The following is a 19,331-nucleotide window of genomic DNA, read 5'->3' on the forward strand; positions in this document are numbered from 1 at the left end:
AAGAGGCCGACGAGATAAGCCTCGCTGGCTTCTTGAAGTGCCATCACGGCCGAACTTTGGAAACGGAGATCGGTCTTGAAATCTTGGGCGATCTCTCGGACGAGACGTTGGAAAGGCAGCTTGCGGATCAAAAGTTCAGTGCTCTTTTGATAACGACGAATCTCACGAAGGGCGACCGTACCGGGCCTGTAACGGTGAGGTTTCTTGACACCTCCGGTGGCGGGAGCGCTTTTTCTGGCCGCCTTCGTGGCCAACTGTTTTCTAGGTGCCTTGCCACCGGTAGATTTACGAGCCGTCTGTTTAGTTCTCGCCATCTCGGATATCGGATGAATCAAATGAAAAGAATTAACGTAGGTAGTGGCTTGCTTGCTTGCTTCGACCGAACGACCGACCGTACGTACGAACGTTCGAAAGTCAACTGAAAATTTTCGTCGCGCCAACGGCCGTTTTATAAACTCGATGAGTCATACGGCGACGCCATTGGTGGATTCGTTTTTAACGCGAGGTGGAGCTGCCGTAACTTATAAATAGTCCCGCGGAATGAAATTTTGACGTTAGTTCCATAACGAACTTGGTCGAAGCTACGTCGTTTTGTACGAAGAATTTCCTAATTTTATCAAGATGACCGGTCGTGGTAAAGGTGGCAAAGGATTGGGAAAAGGTGGCGCCAAACGTCATCGCAAAGTTCTACGCGATAACATCCAAGGTATAACGAAACCGGCGATCAGAAGATTGGCTCGTCGTGGTGGTGTGAAACGTATTTCCGGTCTCATCTACGAAGAAACCAGAGGTGTGTTGAAGGTCTTCCTCGAGAACGTCATCCGTGACGCCGTAACTTACACCGAACACGCAAAACGTAAGACCGTCACCGCCATGGACGTCGTCTACGCCCTGAAACGTCAAGGTCGTACCCTTTACGGTTTCGGCGGTTAATTTTATCATTTTATGACGTGTATCCGCATCCTCAGAGGAATAACAACAAACCCCCCGCAGGCAAGCAAACAAACAAACAAAAAAAAACGGTTCTTTTCAGAACCACAAAATAAATCAAACGAATTAAATATGTTGCTCAATTGTGTGTTTGTCTTCAAATCGAAATGAAAATCGTACGGAGTGAGTGATCATTTTAATTTGTGATCCAGGCGGCGACTTTGACAATTTTGACAGCAGTTTTAGGTTAGAATGACCATCGTTAAAAGAACGTTTTTGCCACGAAGAGTATATTTGAGGTTATGTCCAATATGGGGTAGAGTTACTCTCCTCAGACGTGACTTGAAACAAAATCTCATAGCAAATAAAACGATTGATTGTAGTATTACGGCTCACCGCTGACGACTGCTGCTGCAAGAAATTATCGAGACGGAGAGCACGTATAGGCGACCGGTGTGTGTGTGTATGTTCTTAACAGATTAATGTGCGAAATGTGAAGAAATTTACGACGAATCGGAATGTTTCTTGAATTAGATAATCAATAAATTATTATAGATAGAGTTGTCGAGTTCGTGCTTTAGTCGGGCATTGAATTTTTCTAAAAATTACGATGAAAAGTCGTAAAAATCATCTTTCTTGGTTGAATGTAATCGAAAATCTTCCGTTCAGTCTACGCTCGTATAATGAATTAATTGATCGGTTTAACTTTAAAATATCTAAAAGACTTTTTAACATGATTCTCATAGGTTGTTGTATTTTGGCGAAAAAATCAATTCGTTCGAGTTGAATTTTTGGCCCTGAGAAGGGCCGATGTGAAGATGGTTTTTATAAAAGTTTTTGTTTTTCGTTCGAGATGACGGCGGCGAAGAATTAAATTTAAGGCTTCTTTTCGGTCTTCTTGGGCAACAACACCGCCTGGATGTTGGGCAAGACACCGCCTTGGGCGATGGTAACGCCGGAAAGGAGCTTGTTTAACTCCTCGTCGTTCCTTATAGCCAATTGAAGATGTCTCGGAATGATACGGGTTTTCTTGTTATCTCTGGCGGCGTTTCCTGCCAATTCGAGAACTTCGGCGGCTAGATATTCCATTACGGCCGCCAAATAAACGGGAGCACCTGCACCCACTCTTTCGGCGTAGTTTCCTTTACGCAGAAGACGATGAATTCTGCCGACGGGAAACTGAAGTCCGGCACGACTGGAACGAGACTTCGCCTTTCCCTTCACTTTACCTCCTTTTCCTCTTCCGGACATGTTGTTATACGATATAAACAGCAAAACACCTACTGCGACTGACACGAAGCGCACTGACAAACGTACGGCTTGAAATAAATGCCGAACGCGGCGAAGGCTAGAAATTTATATGGTCGGTACAGCGCCATCTCGTTAGGGCAATGGTCGAACGACGAACTAAGGCGGAGCGCCTGTTTGTCGCTCGCTCGTTATAAATAGAGGGATTTTAGGTGTGCGGCGTTTTAGATCGAGTATACTCGTCGTAACGTGCACGTCGTGTCTGTCTCGTTTTCTGTTTTTAAACGTTTTTTTAACTCGACGACTAGAAGAGAATGCCACCCAAGACCAGCGGTAAGGCGGCCAAGAAGGCCGGAAAAGCTCAAAAGAACATCTCGAAGAGCGACAAGAAAAAGAAGCGCAGGAGGAAGGAGAGTTACGCCATCTACATTTACAAGGTGTTGAAGCAGGTCCATCCCGATACCGGTATCTCCAGCAAGGCTATGTCTATCATGAACAGTTTCGTGAACGACATCTTCGAACGTATAGCTGCTGAAGCCAGTCGCCTCGCTCATTACAACAAACGTTCGACCATAACCAGCAGGGAGATCCAGACGGCGGTGCGTCTTCTTTTGCCCGGTGAATTGGCGAAGCACGCCGTTTCTGAAGGAACCAAGGCCGTCACCAAATACACCAGTTCAAAATAAATCCTCCTCGAGCAGCTTGGAAGTTGGTTGGAAAAAAAAGAAAAAAAATCGGTTCTTTTCAGAACCACAAATTCAACTCGAACGAATTAAAAATTTTCGTCTTCATACTATATAAGTTCATGAGAGAAAATATAAATAGTGAAAAATATATTTAAAAAAAGTTTGACATCAGAAATGTTAATAAAAAAAGAAAAGAGTAGAGACAACGGCACGCGGTGTTCCCAAGCGGTCACCCATCCAAGTACTGACCGCGCCCGACGTTGCTTGACTTCGGTGATCGGACGAGAACCGGTAGTTTTCAACGTGGTATGGTCGTTGCCTGGTAAAATTTTCCAAGATGGTACGTTGACGATTTTTTGTGATTGTTCGATCGTTTGGATGTGACATTTTTCGATGGTACACATGTCAGAAAATGTACAAGATTTAAAAGAAGAAAAAAAAAAAATTTTTTTTTGCGAGTCGTTTTTTAGTTTTTTTTTTGCGACAAAATGACGAAAAAAAAAAACTCGTATGAGGCGTTAAATTAAATTGTTCGTTTGACGATCTCAACGAGTCACTTGCGATTAACGTAATTTAAAATTTGAGAACTTACTTACTCACTTGCTTGCTTAGATGGAAATAGCACCCACTTGAAGTAAACGCCGACACGGACCGGAGATGAATAAACTCCGAACGGACGGGGTTAATTCATGAACTGACCGTAGTACGGTCGAAGGTTCGCCGCCGCCGCTACCTGCTTTCTTTCTTAGAACTGATAACAGAGTTGGTTTCTTTGTCTGTTCATTCATCGAAATTCCCACCACTCTGGCCGGGCCGGGCGGGGTGGGTGTGTGTTGTTTCATGATTTGTTCTCTTCTCGATTTATTCTTTTTCCGACGTCGTTCGATTCATAGAGATGTTTTCGTCGAAAGTGTGGTCGCGTTTACATTGCATTAAAATTTAATTTGTTCCAGTGCGACGATGAAACAAGAAAAAAGTTTCAAGTAAGTACGCACGCACGCACACCTACATATTTCATTTTTTAAATCTTTCGACGTTCGTAGTTTCTGCTCGAAATGTCGACTAATAGTAGGGAATGTTTTGTTGATTTGTTTGTTTTTCGTTTTTGAGAAGAACAAATGAAAATTTCGTTGGATTTCTGTCGACCGACGACCGACTGAAAATCCGCCGACATCGACGTAGTTTTATTTAGAGTGTCTGAAAAATGCAAACAATGCAAGATTTCCGTATTTTTGTTGGTTTGTGGTGTTTGGGGAGTTTTTTTTATGATTATAAAATGGTTTCGTCGAGAAAAATTGCTTCTTTCGCAATGAATTGGCAAGAAAAATTAAAAAACTCGTCCGTTCCCGTCGCTGGATGTTCGACGGTGGTCCGTCTGATTTTCCCTTTATTTTCGTAAAATTGACGAGAATTTCGCCGTCAAAACTGTTTTCGGTGATGTTTCGATGATGGGATTTCGTCGTGTGAGGTAATTTTTGAGGAAAAAATGTCGATTTTGCGAAAAAAGTCGTTCGAAAAGTCCGTTCGTCGTACAAATTCGTTTCTCATGGTCGAGTCCGAAATTGACATCGTTTTTTTTCCGACCTGTTCGTCAAGATCGTTTTCAAAAATCAACTCCTACGAAAGGCGAAGGTTTTATCTTCGTTCTTGAAAAAATTCGACCTTCTCGGACGTCATCTTCGACCGTTTGTGAATTTTTTTCCTACACTCTGCAGGTTCGTCGGTCGTCGCTCCGATCCGTGCTGCGTCTCTTTGCGAGGCGATTTTCGAAAAGATCGCACGTACTTTTCGACCGATTCGTTCGTGAAACTTGTAGAGGATGCTTCCAAGTTTGTCTGGTCGAAAGCGGAACTTTCCTGTTATTCGTGGAAAACGCGTAACGTCGGCGTCGAACTTGGATGTCATCTCCTTGTTTCGGAGGGTCTTTGTTCGAGTCGACGTTCGATCGGTCCTTGTTCGCTTTTGGAGGTCGGCTGGTCGTCCGGGAAAACTTGAGGTTATTCAGGAGGCCATCGCCGACCGAATCGCTCATGTTCCCGCACCCGGAGGCGGTGATCTTCGCGTAAAGAGAACGATGCCATCACGCGAAAGCTGTATTCGAGTAGTAGTAAAGTGTAGTTTATTCAGCAGTTGTACAGTCATGTGATACAAATTGACAAAAGATGTTAAAAAACAAGCTGCTGAAAGCGCCGCTTTAGGCTTGTGCCTCTTCAGCGCTGTGTACATGGTGATTGTGTTGGTACAAAAAGAAAAAAAAATTAACAAGTTAATCGGAGTACAAAACAAAAAAAAAAAAAAAAAAATTAATTGATTGATTGCGTGTAATTGGTGTCTTCGGTGACGTGTTAAAGAAGAAGGTGCATCCTGAAGCGTCCACGGCCGACTTATCGACGTGATTCCCGCATTTGCGCAGAGTACATAGGAAAACCGTGGAAAACCTATGTCGGAATCGTCTCGCGGATGCAGCGAAGAAAAGTGAAATGAGGAAACTGAGTGAAGAATGGCTGTTTGTGGGTTCCGAGATGCCAATGGTCGCGCTGTCCATTCTCCGCCACTTCCTGTTGCCAACCTTGGACGTCGAGACGACCTTGGGTGGCTTCGGGGATGGCGGCCGTTGTCCTGCGCGGCGTGGCTATCTCAACTGGAACAAAAAACAAACGGCAGAAAACAGAAAACAAGATTGTGTGTGTGTGTGTGTGTGTGGTTTTGTGTTTATGGAAACTGCAGAAAAAAGAAGAGAAAAGAGTATGAATTGGAGAAAGAAATAGGAAAGATGGGAAGTGCAGCTTCGAGGTTTTTGGTCGACTTGTTTTCCGTTGCGGCGATCGGGCGAGAAATTGAATTTGTGAGACGGGAGACTTGCGTCGTGGAACGGAGAGAGAGAGAGACTTGGCGCTGGATCGAGTGTTGGATTACACACGATCGGAATGCGGTTGTGGAATTGCGCTGGCGGAGCAGCGGTGAAGGTTCGTTGTCCGAGGTGGACAGGGCCGGCTTCGGTTTGCTTTCAGCTGTTGTTGTTTCGGGGCGGTGGAAAATTTGCCCCGAAAATTTGTGGAGGGCGTAACGAAAGTGGAGTTTCGTCAATGATGTTAGTTAAACCTGGAGAAGATTCGAAAAAGAGCGAATGTGCCTGAATGAGGGCGCTGGGAAGATGGATTTTCTTCTGCCTTGGTTTGACTGGAAATCTCCTCTGGTCGCGACCTGTGGGAGCAAATGGAGTGAGCCAGTGTTCAAAAATCGTGTTCTTCGCCAATGCGCTGTTGCTCCGAAGGGAGCGTTGCACATACGACGCCTGGAGTTTGATGAGACGTTCCAGGATTGGTTGGGTCCGTGTGATCTCGGGCAACTGGGCTGAAGGGTACCTAGGGCTTAGGCGGAAAATTTTTCTCAAGATTTTTCTTTCGCACGACGCGATGGACTCCAAACTGGATCGGTCAAGAGAGGCTAAAAGGGCTGATTTAAATTCGAAAAGAGGTCTGATGTACATCTTGTAAGTGTGGAGAAGGGTTGGGGGTGAACACCCCCTGAGTCCACCCCTTAACCTGGAAATTAAGCCAACTCTTTTTCTGACCTTGGAGATTGTGTTTTTGAGATCGGGAGAAGAAAGGGAGCCGTAACTGTGGAATTCCACACCCAAGTATCGAACACTGTCCTTTAGCGGAATTTCTTTGTTCCAGAGAGTGAGCTGGACGTTTCTTGGAAAGAATTTCTTCGCTCTCGTCTGCTTTCCATTTCTGAAAAGGACGGCTGATGACTTCTCTGGATTTGGTGAAATTCGCCATTTCGAGGCCCATTCCTGGATGGTGTCGAGGACGCTCTGGGCATCGTTTGCCGCTCTCAAAGAGGTGGTGTTTCCGGCCCAAAGTGCTGTGTCATCCGCGAATTGAAACGTTCTTATTGTTTCGTTGTTTACTGCCGGGAAATCGTGGCAGTAAATCAGGTAAAGAAGTGGCGAGATGACTGAACCTTGGGGAACTCCCGCTTCGATTTCGATCGGTTCCGAGAGTTCTTTTCCGACTTTGATTTTGACGGTCCTGTTCGTGAGGAATGAATCGATGAGGCCGGTGAATCTGTCCGAGAATTTCAGGGTCTTGAGTTTCTGAATTATCCCAGCGTGCCAAACTCGGTCAAATGCCTTCTCAATGTCTAAAAAGACACCAACAACACATTGTCCCGAGTTTAGGTACCTTGCGATGTCAGTCTGCAATGCTACGAGAGGATCGGTGGTGGATCGACTTGCCCGAAAACCAAATTGTGGGTCAGGCAGTATTCGATTCCGTTCACATCTGTCGCTGAGTCTTAGGGTAATAATTCTTTCGAATATTTTGCCTATCGAGCACAGGAGCGTGATGGGACGGTAAGAGTTGGGATCCTCTGTAGGCTTGCCAGGTTTCGAAATTGCTATGGCCAACCCGCTTTTCCAGTCCTTAGGAAAGTAGGAGGCGTCCAGACAATTGTTGAAAATCTGACATATTGCAGCAATGACTTCGTTGGGAATTTTCTTCAGAGTGAGGTTGTTCACTTGATCCGGACCTGGAGCTTTTCGCGTCTTGAGGGCTGAGATTGTCGCCTTGATTTGACCTGGAGTGACCGGATCAAGCAGTTCGTCTTCTTCCTGGGCGTCTTCGCGGTCTTGTTGCGAGAGAAAGATGGTGGAGCTGCGCAAGCGCTTCCTGAATTTTTCTCTGAAGGCTTCTGTTCTTTTGATGTGATTTTCATCGTGCCGTGGGTCTTCTGGAATTCGGAATGAATTCTTGAAGTGGTTGGCGAACGCTTCGGATTTTTCTTTGTCGGAAATGATGACGTCATTTCCGACCTTCAGGTGGTTGCGAGTTCTCGTTTTCTGGCCGGTCAAGACCTTGAACTTGTGCCAGAAACTGGCGCCGTTTCGGAAGTCGAGTTCTGAACACGCTTGAATCCATTGGTTTTCTCGGTGTTTGTTGATCATTAGCCGAATCTTGGCATTTAATCTGTTCCACTCGGTCTTGATGTTTGGATCTCGTGAAGCGACGAATTCTCTGTAGATTCTGCGCTTTTGTCGGATCAGTGAAACGATGTTGGGCGGGAGAGGCTTTTTCGTGGGATTAATTAATTTCTCGGGAGTCGAGTCGAGGACACATGATTGGATGTGTTGGGTGAGGTCAGCAACTTGTTTGTCGATGACGTCAGGATTGCGTGTTTCGAGAATTGACGGCAGCCGCTCGATGCAGGTGGCTGAAAACTGGTTCCAATTTGTTCGCTTGAAATCTCGAATTTTAACCAGCGATGGAATTGCGGTCACGGGCCTACCTAAATTAATTTCGACGATGATCGGAACGTGATCTGATGTTATTGTTGTGCCGATGGTCGCTTCCTCGCTGCACCTGTGTGAGAATGAGTCATGCACGAGAATGTGATCGATGTTTGATGCCCCATTGTTGCTTAGAAAAGTCGGTTGACAATTTCTGATGCGACAAATGGAGAGACTCTGCGTTGCGTTGAGGAGGATGCGGCCGTTGGAATTTGTGTAGGTGTCGCCGAAATCAGCATGACGCGCATTGAAGTCACCTAGAATTATCGAATTTTCGATCGAAGCGACAAAGGTTAAAAAGTTAAGACTCAAGCGGGAACCTGGAGGAACGTAAATGGAAAAAACGGTTAAAACGAAATCGTCGATGTTCACTTGGGCTGCAACGCATTCAAGATTCTGAAAATTAATTGGCAGAGCGAATTGTTTAAAACCGTAGACGTTCTTGACGAGGAGAGCCACTCCTCGATGATTGGGACCTGCAGGTGTCACTGACGGTCTGTGGATGGCATTGAAACCTCTGAAATTCGGAAGACTTGGAGATTTTGTCTCGGTCAAAGCGAGAATGGAAATTTTGTCGGTGACAATGAAGTTTTCGACGGCTGCCTTTTTGCGGCGGATGCCGCAACAGTTAACGGTAGCGACCTTGACCTTTTCAGCCACACTTGTTCACTGAGACGTGGAGATTTGAACCGGAGAAGTTGAAGATTACTTCCCGGTTAAAGAAGAGTTTGGCGTGTCGCTTGATGTTTTCAGCGACCAGGACTCGACGCTCAGGGAATGAGTTCACCAGGGTGTAACTCAGCATCCTGACGAGGTTGTCGATGTGGGGGACTTCCTCGGGTTTTTTGGGAGGAGGAAGGGGGGTGTCCAGCGGGTTGATCCTCTGGACCGGGGCTCCGGGGACGACCGGAGTTTGCCTGGCGGGACACCGGAGTGAAAAGGCGAGATGTTGTCCGTTACAGTTTGCACAACGAGTTTCCTCGCTGGTGCAAGCTGAGAGACGGTGCGGACCTCCGCATTTGGGGCATTTCACCTGATTTTGTGGGCAGGTGTTTTGAGTGTGACCCACGCCTTGGCAGCGTGGGCACATTGCTGGAATTGGGGGGGGCACGTGGGAAGGTTCGCAACGGCGAACCTTGAAAAAGACCACCAACCCTTTTTTGAGGAGGGCGTCCAGAGAGGGTTGGTGACGAGTCACCAACCGAAAGAGACGTGTTGGGCGATTTGTCGCCCGGGACTTGATCCTCCAGGTCCTTTCGACCTGGAGCTCTGCCTCAGCGCAGGCCTCGAGAACGTCTCTCTCGTTGATGTCGAGGTCGACGTCGCGCATGACGCATGAGAAGGTCGGGTTGGTGGGTGGATTTCTTGGCCGGGCAGTTTTTTGTGCCTTTATGGCCGAAGAAATCCGACAGTCGGGGGTTCCAAACTGGTCCTGCAACATCTGAAGGTGTTGTTGTTGCGGAGCAATTGTTGTTGTGAAAGTGGCTTTTCCATCCCTGAAGACGTTTAGGGATGAAATTTTGATCGCCGACGCTTTGAGAGCGTTGGCCAGCGCCTTTGTCGAGCGGAAATTTGCCGGCAAGTTTTCGATGACAAACTTGTTTTGTGCGGCGGCTCGAGGTTGAGTTTGACGACCCGTCTGGGTGGTCTGGACTGGTGACGTCACTGCTGACGTCACTGGCGGGACTTGTTGCTGACGGCGGCTTCCTGACGAATTGAAAGCCGGTTTGTCGGCAACTTTTGTTTTTGATGAAGAAGTGGTGCTTCCGGAAGTGGAAGCGAAAAGTGGGGGAAGAAGAGAAGTCTGGGCTTGACTGGTGGAGGTTTGAGCTGCTTGTCTCAGGCTAATCAGTTGATTAACCTGCTCTCGAATCGAGAGTAGCTCCTCCAAGGAGGGGTCAATTGGGGGAAGAGGGGTAGCTGTTGGAGAAGGACTCACCAAATTCCTCTCCAGGGGCTGGGTGGTTGTGGGAGCTTCGCTCTGGGCTAGCACTGAGGCGTAGCTTCGAGTTTGGCTTCCCTGACTGGTCCTCTGGGTCCTGGGGGCCGGGGTGGGGGGCGTCCTCGAGGTGGACGGGATGGGGTCTTCGAATTGAAGATCGAGAAGGGAGAGCAGCTCCGACGGCTGCTGGGTTTTGGGTCGCTTCCCTGTCCTGGGGACGAAGAGCTCCTCCGACGAAGAAGAGATCGGAGAGCAACTCCGTGTCTTCTTCTTCTTGTTCTTTTTCTTCTTCTGGTTTTTCCCAGAAGAATGTTGTTGTTTTTGCGGGTTGCCTTTCAAGAACGACTCCCCCGCAATGGAAGCCGCTCTTGCCTTGGTGTTGCGCAATTCGCGCATCGCGTATTCTTCGCTCTCTCTGTGACGTCTGCACTGCTCGACGTCTGAACTCAGAAATGCTGCTGTATTCGAGGCCCACTGAATTTTCTAACTCGACGAGAAGGCTCTCGTTTAGTCCGCGGTCCGCGCGTTTTCGAACGCGCCAACACTTTGACTTTGGCGCCCAATTCGTTCTGTAAAGTTCATTCGTTCTTTCACCGAAGAATAAGCCTACCTATAATAAAAAGAAAAAAACGCGCGCGCGATAGACGAAAATATGGCCGACGTAGAAAATCAAGCAGCTTCGACGGTCGCCGGTGCCACTTCCGGCTCCTCACCGGTGAAGAAGGAGAAGAAGCCCAAAAATCCGAGAAGCAAACCTTCTCATCCGCCCACTTCGGAGATGGTCACCAACGCCATCAAAGGCTTGAAGGAACGCGGCGGTTCTTCGTTGCAGGCGATCAAGAAATATGTCGCGGCCAACTACAAAGTCGACGCGGAAAAATTTGCGCCTTTCATCAAGAAGTACCTTAAGGGCGCCGTCGCATCCGGTTCGTTGGTCCAAACCAAAGGAAAAGGAGCTTCCGGTTCGTTCAAGTTGGCTTCTGCCGTCACCGGTGCAGCTAAGGCTCCGTCCGCCACGAAAAAGAGATCTGCCGCTGCGACCGCGTCGTCATCGGCGAAATCCAAGAAGACGGGCGTTGCTAAACGTTCCGTCGCGTCAGCGCCGACGTCCGCCGAAAAAGGATCCGCCTCAAAAGCCGGTAAGAAGGCCGCCCCCGCCGCTTCGGCCAAGTCTAAGAAAACTGCCGCCGAAAAGAAGAGCGTCGCCGTATCGAAGGCTAGAAAGGCTGCGTCCGCTCCCGAAAAGAAAGCCAGCGCCGCCTCCAGATCGCCCGTCAAACCCAAGACGCCATCGAAAGCGAAGAAATCCAACAAGGCCGGTCCAACCAAGAAACCGAAAGCGCCGAAACCGAAAACGGCCAAAGCCGTCACCGTCAAAGCGAAAAAAACCGCTTCACCCAAGAGAAAGAAGTGAAAAGTCGACGACGATGATTTAATTTTTTCAACGACGACGACGTCCTGGTGGTTTCGGGAACGTGCTCCGATCGTATATATCGACGTAGGGGCACCATCGATACAAATAAATGGCCCTTTTCAGGGCCACAATTATTTTCAAGAAACGAACGAAAGATTCGCTTGGACAATGCACATTCTGTTGAGGAGATACATACTTTCATTTGATTTTCTTGTCTATTCATTTGACTGTCGAAACAGTGTTATTACAAAGAATGATAAACTTTATTATATAATAATGTTTCAAATAGTCTCAGTTAAAAGAAAATTTAATGTGAAAGAAAAAAGCAAAAGTTTATCGTTTTATGTAAGTACGAATTTTGTGAATAAATCACATAACCTAACTTTTTTTTTTTTTTTTTTTTTTTTCAATCTCAAAAAGTTGCATGCGCGAACGATAAATTTTCAATTCGTTGGAAAATAATTGTGGTTCTGAAAAGAACCGATTTTTTTTTTCTTCTTTTAACACCTTCGAAGATGAAGAATTTGTTAATTCTAGATGGTCGGATCGGATGGATGGATGGATGGATGGAGGAAATTTAAGCCCTCTCGCCACGAATGCGTCTCGCCAATTGGATGTCTTTCGGCATGATGGTGACACGTTTGGCGTGGATGGCGCACAAGTTGGTGTCTTCGAAGAGGCCGACGAGATAAGCCTCGCTGGCTTCTTGAAGTGCCATCACGGCCGAACTTTGGAAACGGAGATCGGTCTTGAAATCTTGGGCGATCTCTCGGACGAGACGTTGGAAAGGCAGCTTGCGGATCAAAAGTTCAGTGCTCTTTTGATAACGACGAATCTCACGAAGGGCGACCGTACCGGGCCTGTAACGGTGAGGTTTCTTGACACCTCCGGTGGCGGGAGCGCTTTTTCTGGCCGCCTTCGTGGCCAACTGTTTTCTAGGTGCCTTGCCACCGGTAGATTTACGAGCCGTCTGTTTAGTTCTCGCCATCTCGGATATCGGATGAATCAAATGAAAAGAATTAACGTAGGTAGTGGCTTGCTTGCTTGCTTCGACCGAACGACCGACCGTACGTACGAACGTTCGAAAGTCAACTGAAAATTTTCGTCGCGCCAACGGCCGTTTTATAAACTCGATGAGTCATACGGCGACGCCATTGGTGGATTCGTTTTTAACGCGAGGTGGAGCTGCCGTAACTTATAAATAGTCCCGCGGAATGAAATTTTGACGTTAGTTCCATAACGAACTTGGTCGAAGCTACGTCGTTTTGTACGAAGAATTTCCTAATTTTATCAAGATGACCGGTCGTGGTAAAGGTGGCAAAGGATTGGGAAAAGGTGGCGCCAAACGTCATCGCAAAGTTCTACGCGATAACATCCAAGGTATAACGAAACCGGCGATCAGAAGATTGGCTCGTCGTGGTGGTGTGAAACGTATTTCCGGTCTCATCTACGAAGAAACCAGAGGTGTGTTGAAGGTCTTCCTCGAGAACGTCATCCGTGACGCCGTAACTTACACCGAACACGCAAAACGTAAGACCGTCACCGCCATGGACGTCGTCTACGCCCTGAAACGTCAAGGTCGTACCCTTTACGGTTTCGGCGGTTAATTTTATCATTTTATGACGTGTATCCGCATCCTCAGAGGAATAACAACAAACCCCCCGCAGGCAAGCAAACAAACAAACAAAAAAAAACGGTTCTTTTCAGAACCACAAAATAAATCAAACGAATTAAATATGTTGCTCAATTGTGTGTTTGTCTTCAAATCGAAATGAAAATCGTACGGAGTGAGTGATCATTTTAATTTGTGATCCAGGCGGCGACTTTGACAATTTTGACAGCAGTTTTAGGTTAGAATGACCATCGTTAAAAGAACGTTTTTGCCACGAAGAGTATATTTGAGGTTATGTCCAATATGGGGTAGAGTTACTCTCCTCAGACGTGACTTGAAACAAAATCTCATAGCAAATAAAACGATTGATTGTAGTATTACGGCTCACCGCTGACGACTGCTGCTGCAAGAAATTATCGAGACGGAGAGCACGTATAGGCGACCGGTGTGTGTGTGTATGTTCTTAACAGATTAATGTGCGAAATGTGAAGAAATTTACGACGAATCGGAATGTTTCTTGAATTAGATAATCAATAAATTATTATAGATAGAGTTGTCGAGTTCGTGCTTTAGTCGGGCATTGAATTTTTCTAAAAATTACGATGAAAAGTCGTAAAAATCATCTTTCTTGGTTGAATGTAATCGAAAATCTTCCGTTCAGTCTACGCTCGTATAATGAATTAATTGATCGGTTTAACTTTAAAATATCTAAAAGACTTTTTAACATGATTCTCATAGGTTGTTGTATTTTGGCGAAAAAATCAATTCGTTCGAGTTGAATTTTTGGCCCTGAGAAGGGCCGATGTGAAGATGGTTTTTATAAAAGTTTTTGTTTTTCGTTCGAGATGACGGCGGCGAAGATTTAAATTTAAGGCTTCTTTTCGGTCTTCTTGGGCAACAACACCGCCTGGATGTTGGGCAAGACACCGCCTTGGGCGATGGTAACGCCGGAAAGGAGCTTGTTTAACTCCTCGTCGTTCCTTATAGCCAATTGAAGATGTCTCGGAATGATACGGGTTTTCTTGTTATCTCTGGCGGCGTTTCCTGCCAATTCGAGAACTTCGGCGGCTAGATATTCCATTACGGCCGCCAAATAAACGGGAGCACCTGCACCCACTCTTTCGGCGTAGTTTCCTTTACGCAGAAGACGATGAATTCTGCCGACGGGAAACTGAAGTCCGGCACGACTGGAACGAGACTTCGCCTTTCCCTTCACTTTACCTCCTTTTCCTCTTCCGGACATGTTGTTATACGATATAAACAGCAAAACACCTACTGCGACTGACACGAAGCGCACTGACAAACGTACGGCTTGAAATAAATGCCGAACGCGGCGAAGGCTAGAAATTTATATGGTCGGTACAGCGCCATCTCGTTAGGGCAATGGTCGAACGACGAACTAAGGCGGAGCGCCTGTTTGTCGCTCGCTCGTTATAAATAGAGGGATTTTAGGTGTGCGGCGTTTTAGATCGAGTATACTCGTCGTAACGTGCACGTCGTGTCTGTCTCGTTTTCTGTTTTTAAACGTTTTTTTAACTCGACGACTAGAAGAGAATGCCACCCAAGACCAGCGGTAAGGCGGCCAAGAAGGCCGGAAAAGCTCAAAAGAACATCTCGAAGAGCGACAAGAAAAAGAAGCGCAGGAGGAAGGAGAGTTACGCCATCTACATTTACAAGGTGTTGAAGCAGGTCCATCCCGATACCGGTATCTCCAGCAAGGCTATGTCTATCATGAACAGTTTCGTGAACGACATCTTCGAACGTATAGCTGCTGAAGCCAGTCGCCTCGCTCATTACAACAAACGTTCGACCATAACCAGCAGGGAGATCCAGACGGCGGTGCGTCTTCCTTTGCCCGGTGAATTGGCGAAGCACGCCGTTTCTGAAGGAACCAAGGCCGTCACCAAATACACCAGTTCAAAATAAATCCTCCTCGAGCAGCTTGGAAGTTGGTTGGAAAAAAAAGAAAAAAAATCGGTTCTTTTCAGAACCACAAATTCAACTCGAACGAATTAAAAATTTTCGTCTTCATACTATATAAGTTCCTGAGAGAAAATATAAATAGTGAAAAATATATTTAAAAAAAGTTTGACATCAGAAATGTTAATAAAAAAAGAAAAGAGTAGAGACAACGGCACGCGGTGTTCCCAAGCGGTCACCCATCCAAGTACTGACCGCGCCCGACGTTGCTTGACTTCGGTGATCGGACGAGAACCGGTAGTTTTCAACGTGGTATGGTCGTTGCCTGGTAAAATTTTCCAAGATGGTACGTTGACGATTTTTTGTGATTGTTCGATCGTTTGGATGTGACATTTTTCGATGGTACACATGTCAGAAAATGTACAAGATTTAAAAGAAGAAAAAAAAAAAATTTTTTTTTGCGAGTCGTTTTTTAGTTTTTTTTTTGCGACAAAATGACGAAAAAAAAAAACTCGTATGAGGCGTTAAATTAAATTGTTCGTTTGACGATCTCAACGAGTCACTTGCGATTAACGTAATTTAAAATTTGAGAACTTACTTACTCACTTGCTTGCTTAGATGGAAATAGCACCCACTTGAAGTAAACGCCGACACGGACCGGAGATGAATAAACTCCGAACGGACGGGGTTAATTCATGAACTGACCGTAGTACGGTCGAAGGTTCGCCGCCGCCGCTACCTGCTTTCTTTCTTAGAACTGATAACAGAGTTGGTTTCTTTGTCTGTTCATTCATCGAAATTCCCACCACTCTGGCCGGGCCGGGCGGGGTGGGTGTGTGTTGTTTCATGATTTGTTCTCTTCTCGATTTATTCTTTTTCCGACGTCGTTCGATTCATAGAGATGTTTTCGTCGAAAGTGTGGTCGCGTTTACATTGCATTAAAATTTAATTTGTTCCAGTGCGACGATGAAACAAGAAAAAAGTTTCAAGTAAGTACGCACGCACGCACACCTACATATTTCATTTTTTAAATCTTTCGACGTTCGTAGTTTCTGCTCGAAATGTCGACTAATAGTAGGGAATGTTTTGTTGATTTGTTTGTTTTTCGTTTTTGAGAAGAACAAATGAAAATTTCGTTGGATTTCTGTCGACCGACGACCGACTGAAAATCCGCCGACATCGACGTAGTTTTATTTAGAGTGTCTGAAAAATGCAAACAATGCAAGATTTCCGTATTTTTGTTGGTTTGTGGTGTTTGGGGAGTTTTTTTTATGATTATAAAATGGTTTCGTCGAGAAAAATTGCTTCTTTCGCAATGAATTGGCAAGAAAAATTAAAAAACTCGTCCGTTCCCGTCGCTGGATGTTCGACGGTGGTCCGTCTGATTTTCCCTTTATTTTCGTAAAATTGACGAGAATTTCGCCGTCAAAACTGTTTTCGGTGATGTTTCGATGATGGGATTTCGTCGTGTGAGGTAATTTTTGAGGAAAAAATGTCGATTTTGCGAAAAAAGTCGTTCGAAAAGTCCGTTCGTCGTACAAATTCGTTTCTCATGGTCGAGTCCGAAATTGACATCGTTTTTTTTCCGACCTGTTCGTCAAGATCGTTTTCAAAAATCAACTCCTACGAAAGGCGAAGGTTTTATCTTCGTTCTTGAAAAAATTCGACCTTCTCGGACGTCATCTTCGACCGTTTGTGAATTTTTTTCCTACACTCTGCAGGTTCGTCGGTCGTCGCTCCGATCCGTGCTGCGTCTCTTTGCGAGGCGATTTTCGAAAAGATCGCACGTACTTTTCGACCGATTCGTTCGTGAAACTTGTAGAGGATGCTTCCAAGTTTGTCTGGTCGAAAGCGGAACTTTCCTGTTATTCGTGGAAAACGCGTAACGTCGGCGTCGAACTTGGATGTCATCTCCTTGTTTCGGAGGGTCTTTGTTCGAGTCGACGTTCGATCGGTCCTTGTTCGCTTTTGGAGGTCGGCTGGTCGTCCGGGAAAACTTGAGGTTATTCAGGAGGCCATCGCCGACCGAATCGCTCATGTTCCCGCACCCGGAGGCGGTGATCTTCGCGTAAAGAGAACGATGCCATCACGCGAAAGCTGTATTCGAGGCCCACTGAATTTTCTAACTCGACGAGAAGGCTCTCGTTTAGTCCGCGGTCCGCGCGTTTTCGAACGCGCCAACACTTTGACTTTGGCGCCCAATTCGTTCTGTAAAGTTCATTCGTTCTTTCACCGAAGAATAAGCCTACCTATAATAAAAAGAAAAAAACGCGCGCGCGATAGACGAAAATATGGCCGACGTAGAAAATCAAGCAGCTTCGACGGTCGCCGGTGCCACTTCCGGCTCCTCACCGGTGAAGAAGGAGAAGAAGCCCAAAAATCCGAGAAGCAAACCTTCTCATCCGCCCACTTCGGAGATGGTCACCAACGCCATCAAAGGCTTGAAGGAACGCGGCGGTTCTTCGTTGCAGGCGATCAAGAAATATGTCGCGGCCAACTACAAAGTCGACGCGGAAAAATTTGCGCCTTTCATCAAGAAGTACCTTAAGGGCGCCGTCGCATCCGGTTCGTTGGTCCAAACCAAAGGAAAAGGAGCTTCCGGTTCGTTCAAGTTGGCTTCTGCCGTCACCGGTGCAGCTAAGGCTCCGTCCGCCACGAAAAAGAGATCTGCCGCTGCGACCGCGTCGTCATCGGCGAAATCCAAGAAGACGGGCGTTGCTAAACGTTCCGTCGCGTCAGCGCCGACGTCCGCCGAAAAAGGATCCGCCTCAAAAGCCGGTAAGAAGGCCGCCCCCGCCGCTTCGGCCAAGTCTAAGAAAACTGCCGCCGAAAAGAAGAGCGTCGCCGTATCGAAGGCTAGAAAGGCTGCGTCCGCTCCCGAAAAGAAAGCCAGCGCCGCCTCCAGATCGCCCGTCAAACCCAAGACGCCATCGAAAGCGAAGAAATCCAACAAGGCCGGTCCAACCAAGAAACCGAAAGCGCCGAAACCGAAAACGGCCAAAGCCGTCACCGTCAAAGCGAAAAAAACCGCTTCACCCAAGAGAAAGAAGTGAAAAGTCGACGACGATGATTTAATTTTTTCAACGACGACGACGTCCTGGTGGTTTCGGGAACGTGCTCCGATCGTATATATCGACGTAGGGGCACCATCGATACAAATAAATGGCCCTTTTCAGGGCCACAATTATTTTCAAGAAACGAACGAAAGATTCGCTTGGACAATGCACATTCTGTTGAGGAGATACATACTTTCATTTGATTTTCTTGTCTATTCATTTGACTGTCGAAACAGTGTTATTACAAAGAATGATAAACTTTATTATATAATAATGTTTCAAATAGTCTCAGTTAAAAGAAAATTTAATGTGAAAGAAAAAAGCAAAAGTTTATCGTTTTATGTAAGTACGAATTTTGTGAATAAATCACATAACCTAACTTTTTTTTTTTTTTTTTTTTTTTTCAATCTCAAAAAGTTGCATGCGCGAACGATAAATTTTCAATTCGTTGGAAAATAATTGTGGTTCTGAAAAGAACCGATTTTTTTTTTCTTCTTTTAACACCTTCGAAGATGAAGAATTTGTTAATTCTAGATGGTCGGATCGGATGGATGGATGGATGGATGGAGGAAATTTAAGCCCTCTCGCCACGAATGCGTCTCGCCAATTGGATGTCTTTCGGCATGATGGTGACACGTTTGGCGTGGATGGCGCACAAGTTGGTGTCTTCGAAGAGGCCGACGAGATAAGCCTCGCTGGCTTCTTGAAGTGCCATCACGGCCGAACTTTGGAAACGGAGATCGGTCTTGAAATCTTGGGCGATCTCTCGGACGAGACGTTGGAAAGGCAGCTTGCGGATCAAAAGTTCAGTGCTCTTTTGATAACGACGAATCTCACGAAGGGCGACCGTACCGGGCCTGTAACGGTGAGGTTTCTTGACACCTCCGGTGGCGGGAGCGCTTTTTCTGGCCGCCTTCGTGGCCAACTGTTTTCTAGGTGCCTTGCCACCGGTAGATTTACGAGCCGTCTGTTTAGTTCTCGCCATCTCGGATATCGGATGAATCAAATGAAAAGAATTAACGTAGGTAGTGGCTTGCTTGCTTGCTTCGACCGAACGACCGACCGTACGTACGAACGTTCGAAAGTCAACTGAAAATTTTCGTCGCGCCAACGGCCGTTTTATAAACTCGATGAGTCATACGGCGACGCCATTGGTGGATTCGTTTTTAACGCGAGGTGGAGCTGCCGTAACTTATAAATAGTCCCGCGGAATGAAATTTTGACGTTAGT

At 46.3% G+C, this 19,331-nt stretch overlaps 2 non-coding genes across 2 annotated transcripts; both read right to left on the minus strand.

Annotated features, from left to right (window-relative positions):
- Positions 1-3,064: 3,064 nt before the first annotated feature.
- LOC148165839 (5S ribosomal RNA) lies at positions 3,065-3,184 on the minus strand. The gene has a single exon (XR_015771138.1). It is a non-coding gene; the product is annotated as a 5S ribosomal RNA (ribosomal RNA).
- Positions 3,185-15,251: 12,067 nt separating this feature from the next.
- On the minus strand, positions 15,252-15,371 carry LOC148165840 (5S ribosomal RNA). Its single transcript, XR_015771139.1, has one exon. It is a non-coding gene; the product is annotated as a 5S ribosomal RNA (ribosomal RNA).
- Positions 15,372-19,331: the final 3,960 nt, after the last annotated feature.

The sequence above is a fragment of the Gnatocerus cornutus genome, unplaced genomic scaffold (genome assembly GCF_029298725.1).
Source record: "Gnatocerus cornutus isolate USDA-ARS CGAHR unplaced genomic scaffold, icGnaCorn1.1 ctg00000178.1, whole genome shotgun sequence".
In the NCBI taxonomy this organism is placed as follows: domain Eukaryota; kingdom Metazoa; phylum Arthropoda; class Insecta; order Coleoptera; family Tenebrionidae; genus Gnatocerus; species Gnatocerus cornutus.